Source organism: Macrotis lagotis, chromosome 1, assembly GCF_037893015.1.
Source record: "Macrotis lagotis isolate mMagLag1 chromosome 1, bilby.v1.9.chrom.fasta, whole genome shotgun sequence".
Lineage (NCBI taxonomy): Eukaryota > Metazoa > Chordata > Mammalia > Peramelemorphia > Peramelidae > Macrotis > Macrotis lagotis.
The window spans coordinates 528,366,657-528,378,714 of record NC_133658.1 but is presented as its reverse complement, the minus strand read 5'-3'; the positions used below and the strand labels follow the sequence as shown (position 1 = coordinate 528,378,714).

The following is a 12,058-nucleotide window of genomic DNA, read 5'->3' as shown; positions in this document are numbered from 1 at the left end:
AGGAAAAAGTTCTAGGAAGAGTTCAAGGAGCAGACCTAATCTCAGACTAGATGCCTATGTTTTCTCGTATAGGCAGCCTAAGAAGAGAACTTTGGAACAGTTTGGCTGAGAGTTGACTGGAAAATATGCAGTGTTTCATAGCCATTGGCTGAAATTTAATATAACCTTTACCTTCTTTTCCAGAAAAGAAAAGGATTCATTAATTACAAAACTTACAGTAGATCACAGAAGCAGAGATTTTGAATTAGGAAAGAACTCAGAGACCATCTAATTAATACAATCCCTTTATTTTATAATAAAAAAAACAAACTAAAACCCTGAGAAGTTAATTGCCTTGCCCAAAGTCACATAGGTTCCAAACATTCACCATCCTAGTAAATCTCAGAGACAGGTTTTGGACCCAGATTCTCCAATTCTTTTTCAGTGGCTCTGAAAAGAATATCTCAACTGAGCACTTTATATATGCAGAATTAGAGAGCAATCTGAAAGAGCCATATAGCTTCTTTTCTTTGCCAGAAATACTCATAACCAAAGTATTTCCCATGGATAGCACTGAGTGAAAGAATTAAACTGGTCAATCAACAATCATTTTTTAAAATTTCCTAGCATGTGGGAGATATTGTATTAGGCAGTAGGTGTATAGAGACAAAAAAATGAAGCTATCCTGACCTCAAGGAGCTTATATCCTATTTTCTATCAGTAGCATCCATAGAAGATATCTGATAAGTCCCTGGACAAGTTATGAAAGGAGATGGAACTGATAGTCAAGCAGAATGAGGGCAATGTTTGATGAAAAAACAACCGCAAGCAGTTGCCATTATGGATCAGCATAGACAGATAGACAGACACCTAGAGGGAACAAGTGTGCAGACAGGAACAAGATTCAATTGCTGGAAAACACCAGTACTTTGCAGGACTGGAAATAAGGTAAATATACCTTTATTAAACTTTTATGAAATGCCAAGCACTGTGTAAATCCTGGGAATACCAGTTCATGTGTTCCAGTCATATATGTTCATTACTGTTCATATATTACATCATCCCTTTGTGTGTGGAATAACATGTTCCCCCTTAAAATCCTATGAAGGTGTACTTTCTACAGTGAATGTGGGTATATTTTAAGTCACATGTTAATTTATTTTACAATTAATTTATGTAATATATAGTTTTTAATTTCATGTACAATCTTATTCTGTTATTGTTTATATTTGGAAAGTCTCATTTTATTTGATGTTTTGGATAAAATCTTTTTGTTTATGTTTTGAATAAAATATTTTTTAAAAGAAAATGTTTCCCTTTAGACTTCTCTCTTTTGAGTTGATTGTATTAGGACTACAGCCAACTAACTTCCAAGAAAAGACACCCAACTAATTCCCTAAATTTTTCCTAGTTGGCTAGGACAAAGAAAAAAGTAAATGATTTATTATGGTTAAAAAATTATTACTTTGAGTTAGTGATTTACTTTCATCCTTTATATTTCTATAAATCCAATTTTATTTCTTTTTCAATTCTGAAATGTCTCCCTTTCTTCTTATACTCCCCAGCTTTGAGAAAGCTAGAAAAACAAAACCCATTGCAAATATGTACAATCATGTAAAATGAATGTCTATATTATCTACATCCAAAAAAGAGAAGAAAATATGCTTTAAAAACCCACTTGAAAAGTTATAGTGTAAAAAATGTTATGTTCTTTCTTTATCTGTGATGCTATTTAATTAAAATGACTTTGTTATGAAATGACTTGTTTGAATGACTGATCAAAGTAAAAATGTATTGGTGGGAGTTCATGAATTATGGTTTAGAAATGATTTTGTCTCACAATTTTTAGTCCCTTGGGGAGCTTGCTGGGGAGCCAGAGGCTGGGAGGTCCTTTGGACTACACAAAGGTATATTGTTATAACTGATGGAACAACAGATAGAATCATGGCTTGAGGGTTAGATCTCAGTGGGATAGGGCTCAGATGATTTATTCATGAGGAGTTACAACCATTTTCACCCAGACATTGATGATCTCCAAAGGAGCTAGGAGACTTTACAGGTTGAATAATAAGACTTTTCCTTACAGAATGGTACTCTTAATTGACCAAAGGAACGCAGACAAAGTACATTACCCTTTAATATTTTTAACTCCAGAATCCTTGGAGAGATGCAACTTTGAGAGTCCAGACCAATTTGATTAACTACCTTAACCATCTTTGCTCATTAGTGATCCTGGCCAAGTAAACTAGAACATAATTCAGTTTAAAACATGTATTAATACTAACTAGGCAAGCACTAGATTAGGTGATGGAGATATAGATATGAAATAAGAATAATAGACCTCAGAGTTAAAATTATCTTAGAGATCACCTAGTCAGAATTGTACCTGAATACCTACTAAAATATTTCTGTTAAGTGATTATATGATCTCTACCTGAAGATTTTCAGTGATGGGGAACTACTTTCCAAGGCAATCACTTGATGGAGATATAGATATGAAATAAGAACAATAGACCTCAGGGTTAAAATTATCTTAGAGATCACCTAGTCAGACTTGTACCTACTAAAATATTTCTGTTAAGTGATTATATGATCTCTACCTGAAGATTTTCAGTGATGGGGAACTACTTTCCAAGGCAATCACTTCCACTTTTTTTGGACAGCCGTATTCAATGGAAATATTAAATTGATCTGAAATCCATTTCTCTGCCACTTTTATTCCCCTGTGCTTAGGGATAAGCAGTAAACATCACCTGCCTCCTTTATGTTAGGATTTTTTTTCCCTCTAGATATTTGAAGATAACCATTATATTCTGGGGCAGCTACGTAGAACAGTGGATAGAATGCCAGGTCTGAAGTCAGGAAGATCTGAGTTCAAATCCAGCCTCCCATATTGCATGATCCTGGGCAAGTCATTTAACCCTATTTACTTCAGTTTCCTCATCTGTAAAATGAGCTGGAAAAGGAAATAGCAAACTACTCCAATATCTTTACCGAGGAAACCCCCAATAGGATCGCAAAAAGTAGGACACAACTGAAAAAATGATTTCAAAAAAAAAACAAAACAATTATTTTGTCCCTCTTAAGTTTTTTCTTTTGGCTAAACATCTTCAGTTTCTTCAACTGATCTTCATGCAGTAAGCACTTCCTGGTTTTTCTCTCAGCATCTTGCCCCTCACTCTGAATATGCTCCCACTTGTCAAAATCCTTCTTAAATCATGGCACCCAGGGTCTAACTCAGTATTCTAAATATTTATTGATTGCACTCTTGATTCTAAAAATGACCTGACCAGGAAAAACAGGACTACCATTTCTTCATTTTGCACCCTATACACCTCTTAATGTAGCTCAAGACAGGCGTGGCTCTCATGTCACATAACTGATTTATATTTGGCTTTCAGGACACTGAACTCTGGCCCCCATTCAACTATATACACATGGACTAATATATTTCAGTAAAAAAAAATCAACTTCACAAGTATAAGTTGTTTCATTTATGAACTGTCTTATTAGTTTCTGCCTATAGCAAACTGCTATAATCTGTGAATCTTCTCATTCAATGTGTTAGCTAGCCCTGTTAGATTTGCATAATTTGTTAATTTTAATAAGCAAAAGATTACTCATCAAAATTATTGATTTAAAAGTATTGAACATAATAGAGGCAAGAACAATTCCTGAGATGTACTGCTCAAGACCTCCCTCCAATTTGACATCAATACATTAAAGAATAGGTATACCAGGGCGGCTAGGTGGCTAGTGGATACAGCACCGGCCTTGGAGTCAGGAGTACCTGGGTTCGAATCCAGTCTCAGATACTTAATAATTACCTAGCTGCGTGGCTTTGGGCAAGCCACTTAACCCCATTTGCCTTGCAAAAATAAAACCTAAAAAAAATAGGTATACCATTTACTACTACATAGAGCAGTTAGGTGGCACAGTGGGTAGAGTACTAGGCATGGGGTTTGGAAGACTTATTTTCCTGAGTTCAAAACTAGTGTTAGACACCTGCTAACTTTATGACCCTGGACAAATCAGAACTCTGTTTATCTCTATTTCCTCATCTATAAAATGAGCTGGATAAGGAAATGGCAAGTCACTTTTCTAAGAGAACTCCAAATGGTATCACAATGAGTCAGACAAAACTGAAAAAGGACTGAACAAAATATCTTATACTCTTGACTATGGATCAAGAGCTGGTCATCTAATCCAACCTTTTCATCTTAAAGATGAGGAAATAGAAGCTCAGAAAGGCAAAGTGAATTGCCCCAGGTTCCATAAATAAGAGGTGACAGGGAAGATTTGAACCAAGAATTTCTCATTCTAGAATCAATGACCTTTCCACTACACCACACTATTTCACCTTGATCATTCAACTACTACTGAAACTTTCTAACTTCCTACATACAAGTATCTCCATCTTTTTTATATGAATAACATAAAATACTACTTCTTCCATTAAGAAGTTTATAATTGAATAGGCAGAGAGATAAAATATACTTAAAACAACTTTCATATAAAGCAGCATAAACATATAAAGGATATATTTATTAAAATGTTAGGGAAAGATTGAGAAAAATATTATCACTTTAGGCAGGGGAATGAAGAAGAGAAAACAGAAAAATTTCCATAGAATATATTACATCTGAGATGGGTTTTGAGGAAGGGAAGGACTTTAAAGAAGTTGAAAAGATAAGAATAGTAATTCATTTCAAGCCTGGGGATAGCATAAACAAAGGCACATAAGAGAGAAAAGAATGTAAGTAATGGTCTACTTTGGCAGCAACACAAAGTACCTAAAGGAATAGAATAGAAAACATTACTAAAAAAGTTAATTAGAAGTTAACTCCAGAGGATCAACTAGGCAGATTCAAAATCCAAAAAGTTATTAATTCATCAAAAAAGAATTTTGAAAGAAGCCCAAGAAAAAGAGAGCATGATAGAGGATAAAGATTTGGTAGTGTCAAAGATCTAGCTATGTTGAAGAGGATGAGTTTTGGGGAATGACAATTAAATTTGACAATGAGGAGTTGGTTTAGAATCCTGGAAAGAGAATTGCTTCAAAACAGTGGTAGGGAAATTAAGGAAATTGCAAATATTTGAGGAGTGAGTGGAGGAGGAAGAAATGAAAGAAAACAAATGCATACCATTGTTTCTAGAAATTTTCACAGTAAAAGAGAAAAGAGAGATAAGATGATAGCATGTTTCTGGACTAAGGGGAAGAAGGAAACAAAGACAGTCTAAAAATAAATAATGACTAATGTATCAATTGCATGATAGAAATAGAAAGGAACAAAATCAACCTTGGCAAAGAAAAGAGTACTCCCCCCCAAAAAAAATGGAAAGGAAAGAGAAAAGAATGAGTGAAAAACTCAAACTTTGAAGAAACAAAGGGAGCATATTATACTAAATGACCAGAAAATAGGAAGCAAAAGTATTTGTTGAGAGTGAGGAAGTGAGTAAATAGAACTAGGAAATAGAAAGGGAAAAAATTCGGTAATACAAGCAGACTTGATTAAAGATGAATAAAAGGCATAGAGCCCAAAACATAATGGCTTCTGTATATAAGACATACCTAGTCTCATTTTAAAAATAGAAAAACTGAGAATTTAAAACTGAAAACTTATTAGCATAGATGAAGGACAGCTAGGTAGTACAATGGATAGAGCCCTGGACCTGGAGTCAGGAACACTTGAGTTCAAATCTTATTGGCTTAGGTGTGTGACTTTGGGCAATTCACTTAACCCCACTGCCTTGCCAAAACCAAAAATAAAAAAAAAAAAAGAATAAATGTAAAGTACCTTTAATTTATGGTAAGATGGGAAATTTTGCTAAAATTATATATTGGTGGTGTTTTGATGATAAGTGGGTAAATGCCTAAAGACTTCTGTAATGATTTTCTTTATGTTTCTATCTTCTCTATTTCATTTGAATTTGAAGTTATTAAGATTAAGAATTTATTCTAGAAATTATTTACTGTTTTATTGGCTTTTTGGTATTTAAAAATCATTAAAAAGTCTACTATCTGGAAATAGTGGAAGAGCAGTGAAGTTTATACTTTGAAAATATATTTTTCTCTTTTGCAAGTATGTGAGAATTGTATAGATTGTTTTGTTTTGTTTTTTAAAATCAATGTTCCAAGGATTTTCTTAAAATATTGTTCATTGTTTCAGTCAAATTCCAATGAGGACTGGAAACCCTCATTTTACTAATTTATTTTCATGCTAAAAAGATATTTTGGTAAAATATAGAAACAATTACATGAGATCCTATAGATTATGATCCTTTTTCACTTCTCATGCCATTTCCTGATGGATTTTCTATTAAGTACCTATATTTCAATTTCTGTTGCTAAATAGTTAAACCAAGATTGTATGCACAAGTGCCATGTACAAAGTAGACACCTAATAAATTTTTATTGATTAATTTATTCTTCAGACCAAATCAACACAATCAAAGGAACGATTTGCTCATTTAACTACTTAATTTATAACAAACTAATATCAATTTAGATTACTAAATCACTTCTAGATATGCTAATTTTCAGCATCAATTTCTCTAAGTTATGGAGCAATCTTCTGGTCAGTTTTGACCAGGTCACTGTGGTCTAAGGAAAATATTAACATTATTTGTAACCCAGGCATTGAGTCCTTCTTAAAATAGTGGAATATCAATAAATTTCAAAAATATACTTGGAAGTCTTAATTTTCTTTTTTTAAAAAATAAGTATACTAAAGGAGAGAGTTCTTCTTATGGCTTCCATTCTGAGATGCATCAGTCATTGTTTTAGTTTCTCAAAAAAACAAAAAGCATGGCCATTAATTCGTTTCTTTGTCCTCATCAAATATGATGTCAAAGAAAAATTTTAAACATAATTATGCAATGTTTCAATTAATCATGCCACCTGCTTTTACAAGAAAATAGATACCTCATGGGGAATTGAGAATGTACAAATAAAATTATTTCAAATTGTGACCCTCACAAATAATGTGACTAAAAGTGATATTATGACTTTTATTCATATTTTTATGAAATTGCTTTTCTACAATTAAAAAATCATTAAATCGAAGAAGAATAAAACTATACATTAATACACTTATAAAGAAGAAAATGAAAAATCAAGTTTGGATCTTTTAGTCAAACCAAGCATATATCTACATATATATATATATATATATATGTAGATATATGCTTTTCTTTTTTGTTAAGCTAGTAATTTAAGCATTTATTTTTCTTCCTCCAGCCTCAAATTACCCAGATGACTATGTCTACGTACTCATGCCTTAATAAATCAACAAGCATTATTATCACAGCATTTAAATGAATTCTATTCAACACAAAATTACACAGGATTTTGGTACCTTGTACTTTAGCCCATACTAAAAATTCAACATTATGGACAATCACAGTAGTTTAGAATTTGTCATATGATGTGATTGATCACTGAATCATAGAATGGTAGAGATGGAAAGGACTTTAGATCCAGTCCAATCAAGTTTCTTCACTGAACAGATGCACTTAACTAGGGACAGAGGTTTGAGACTGGAAGTCAGCTTTCCTGACTCAGTTCAATGCTCTTTCTAGTTCCTCTTCACTAAAATTTTGTTCTTAAACAAAAGTCAAAATCCCTGCCAACCTCTTGCTTGAATTTGCAGACCTCCTTTAAAAGTAATATGTTGACATACAGGACCATAGAAAATTACTGCAAAGTCAATATTTAATAAGTTGCCTATAGCACTAAATCATTTCATTTAGAATTATTATATGGTCAATTTGGAGAGCTACATAAATACAAAGGAAAACAAGATTGAGTAAGACTAATGATTACTTAAGACCTTTCCCAACTTCTCCTTTCCACAAACATATTATACAAATAACTGTAGCTGAGGACCTTGGAAATATGCTATGAGCATGCCTTAAATTTTTTTCTAAAGCATGCTTGGTCTAATTTTCCTTCATTGCTCTAATGAAATGGAAGAATATTTGACATATTACCCTCCTTTAGGGGGCCTAAGAAAGCCCAAGAACCATCTTAAAAGTAATTGGATCATAGATTTTTGGTCTTAATGACTTTAGCAGTTATCCAGTACAATTTGATCTTTTTTTTACAGATGAGAAACACAGATCCAAAAAAGCTAAGCAATTTGCCAAGATCACAAAGGCAATATCACATTTGGGACTTGAACCCCTTGACTCTAAACTCAATACCATACTGTCTGTCTTTCATTATCAAAAACTTGGATCTAAGTTATATTAAGCAAATGCTTTAAAGTCAGTGAACAAAAAGATAATAATTCTCACAGTAATATTATGTTGCTATTTTCTTACCTTTTCCAATGTAATGACTCCTGATGTATGGCAGAAACAATTGACCACAGAAAAAATAACTTCAGTATTTTGGGGTTTTTTTGTCCTAAATATTTGCAATATTTCATAAATATTTGCAAAACTTTCTTGAGTTGATTATTTTGCTAATAAAACAAAAAAAAGAAAGAAAATTTAAGTTGTTGCTCCTCTTTTTATAACTACCCACATGGAAATAGTTCTTGGTGTCTAATTTTGATTTGTGTTATAGCAGCAGTGGGAAGTCCCAAGAACAGGCTAGAGGGTGGTTGGTAGGGTAGTAACTGACAGAACTTAAATCTAGCCACACAAAAAATCTTTCTTCCTCTTTTTGGTGAAATGAAACTCATCTATGAAACTTACGTTTGCTAAGATAGTTGATTGAAAAACATTACATGTATATCCATCAGCACCATTTCATCTAAAAAAAGCATAAAGACAAATTTCCAGGAAAACAATCATTAAAAATAGTATCATATCCAGGTAAGATATGATTAAATTCATCAGTTCAAGCCCCATTTGGCCTTCTCCTTGATTCAAAATGAATGGACTTGGTTCCTTGGAACATGGTAGGAATATTCAAGTTCATGAAGGATTTGGGAGTCACAAATTATAATCTTTCTGGTAAGGTGAAAGATTACTAGGCCCTAACAAGTTACCTACCACTGCTTTTCAAGATCTTCCAGTCTTTTCAATTTACCCTGTTACTGTGCCTTCTGTGTAATACAATGAGATTTTTCAGTGAAATTTCAAGAGTTCTAGGTCTTCTTACAAAATCTCCTTACAATGAAACTTAGATGGATGATATCTTTCCACATATAAATGAACTGAATCGAGTCATCTATTTGTATCACCAAAGCATGGCACATAATAAGACCGGGACCTAGAGTCAAGCAGACCTGAATTCATATATGATCTCAGACACTAACTGGCCATGTTACCATTAACCTCACTTAACCACTGCCTACAGTTTCCTCATTTGTAAAATACAGATAATAATAGTACCTTCCTTTCTATAGTTGTTATAAGGACAAAATAAGATATTTGTAAAATGCCTCACAACTTTAAAGCACTATTATTTTTATTTAAAATGCTTTATTATTTATTATTTGAAACTACTATTATTATTAAATGCCTTTTCATTCATTCAATTAAATAGGTTCATATCCGAAATGATCAACCCTTCACAAAATATTAATCAATTTCCAGAAAAGTACGCCTATAGAGATAAAATGCCTACATATACAAATAGGATCAATAGGCAGAATAATTCATTTTCTCATAGTCAAAACAAGGAAAAAGAAAGTTTATAAAGATAAACTTGTCCAGAAATAGATCAGTGAGCAATAACAAATGCAGATGTAATCATTATTTTGACAAGATTTGGACTGGATACCATCTTTGGGGGAGAGAGGGGATGTATTACTTCCAAGTTCAGAAAAAGAGGAATCTATTATTGAAATAGAACTGGAAGGTGCTATTTCCTCAGAAATGTTTTTTTATTCCTTTAGATAATAATGCAAGGAAAGGAAAAGAGAATTGGAGAAAGTGGTCAGGAACATCAACAAGAGCACCAATAGGTGGTGGATGTTTCTGGGAGACTGACTCTAGGCATTCCATCAGTAATTGTTTTTACTTTACCCTGGCTCCCAGATCAGTTTATTAAGAGACTCCAGTACAGAGTAACTGAATTATGGCTACTCAGTGAAACAGGTAGAATAATGAGTTTACTCTGTTTCTCCCTTCTGTCTTATTGCTATATTCAGTTGGTAGTATTCTTCACTATTATGCATTTTCTGCTTAAATTATATTTACTAGTTATTTGAGTTTTATCTGTGATTTACTAGATAGACATAAGATAATTTTAATTGTATCCTGAATGTAAGTTTTTATCATATAGAATATAATAAGGAAGCGGTTGGGGGAAGGAGGACAGAGATCTGTGGATAATTTATCTGTGGATAATTGGTCACCAAACTCAATTGGATAAGAGAATATCCTTTCTGCTTAGCAATCAATAGATTATCTGTATGTTCAATGCATTTTATGAATTTTATTTACATTCTATATTTTAAACTTTCTAAAGTTTTCAGACAAAGGAAGTCATGAGGAACCTAGATGAGAAGTGTCATACATTTGATGGCCACATGCAGCCAAACTAAATTAATATTCAATTTACAGGAATCCTTATGTACAGTTTAATGGTTCCTGTTTTCTAGTTTGGCACCATAGCACTAAACTATACACTCATGACCCAATCACATTGACTCGAAAAAGACAGGTTGCATTGTACCAAAAGCCTTTGAATGTCTCTAAATTTCACCTTTTGACCAAAGTGAAAGCTATGGAGGAGGGTGAAAAAATCTCAAAAGAAAGAGCCAGACACACTGGGCAAATAAAGGCATGATCAATCTTACCCACTTTCCCAAAATTTAAGAAAATGAAAAGTGTTAATCATCCAACCTACCCTCCATTGTCATCTCTCCTGGGTAACAAAAACAAACATTGATTATCATCCAAAACAATTAGGATTATTAACTCAGATATTAGGAAAGAGCTACTGACTTTTGTGTTTGGTCTGTTTAGTTGATCAAACCTGAAATTCTAAAAACTTCCTTCAAATAGGCTTTGGACTGTATTTATCTTTCCTGCTAACAAATTGAGAGAATTTATCATGAATGCATTTCAAGTGTGTAAACACTGAATTTAGATATAGATAGTCCATATTTGACTAAAAGAGATGGAAGTATTGTAGGTCATTACATTTACACATATTGTTTGTTCACCATTGAGAGTGAAAGTAATCATGTTGCTATATATTGACCTATAGTTTTGATTACTGAAATACAACATCTTGAAAATGTTTAAGAAAGAAATTCACAAAATAAATTGATATGGATTCCTTAGAATGGAGATAATTTCTGTTCAGTGAAAATTTTGTTTTCATCTATTTAGGGATTCTAATAGTTGTTAATTTTGACAAAGTTAAAAAATACAAATGTTATTTAATCTTAATTGAATTTTCACAACTAGACACCAATGAAAAAATCCTTATGGATTGAATTATTGTATTGTCCTGATTACCTTTTAAAAAATACTTCTCAAGGTATCTCCACTGATTTCCTTCCCACTATTAGCTGAGAATAATTTATTCATATTATACTTTAATAAGAAAATTGAATCCATCCATCATTGCCTCACTCTTTTTTACTTCTTTTCTCAAATTCTCTCAGTATCATCATTTATTCTCTCTTTTATGCTATCTCTGAGGCATAGATAACTCTTCTCTTTAGCAATGCCATTATCTCTATTTAATATTTTGACCTTATTCCCTTTCATCTCCTTCAGGACATTATTTTTTCAATCAATTGCTGTCTCTTCCTAATCATCAATTGATATCTACTAGCTCATTTGTTGCTGATCACAAGCATATCTAGATCTGCTCCATGGTTTAAAAACCTTCACTTGACCCCAGCAACTTTCAGTTATCCTTTTGCTCTTCTCTCTTTTACATTCAGTCTTCTACTGAGTGGGTGGGTGGGGGTCCAAAGCTGTTGCACTCATTGCCTCCACTCCCTAACCTCAGAATCAAATCCTTGCAATATGACAGCTGAAATCACCAATCAAATAAATTTTCTCTTTCTAAAATTGCTTGTAATCTCTTTGTTGCTAAGTCTAATAGTCCTCTGATAACCTGACTACTCTGCAACAGTTTGCCGTGCTGACTACTCCCACTTCT

General features: G+C 32.9%; 1 protein-coding gene across 2 annotated transcripts in view; it reads right to left on the bottom strand.

Moving 5' to 3' along the window:
- Positions 1-12,058, bottom strand: part of TASL (TLR adaptor interacting with endolysosomal SLC15A4) — a 76,498-nt gene that overhangs the window by 20,165 nt on the left and 44,275 nt on the right. The window contains exon 1 of one of the 2 annotated variants that reach the window (XM_074214219.1): positions 8,305-8,616. The exons of the other annotated variant lie outside the window; for it this stretch is intronic. The gene's annotated coding sequence lies outside the window, so the exon portion shown is untranslated. Of the gene's footprint in view, positions 1-8,304; positions 8,617-12,058 lie in introns of those variants that run through there. 2 annotated transcript variants of the gene reach the window in all.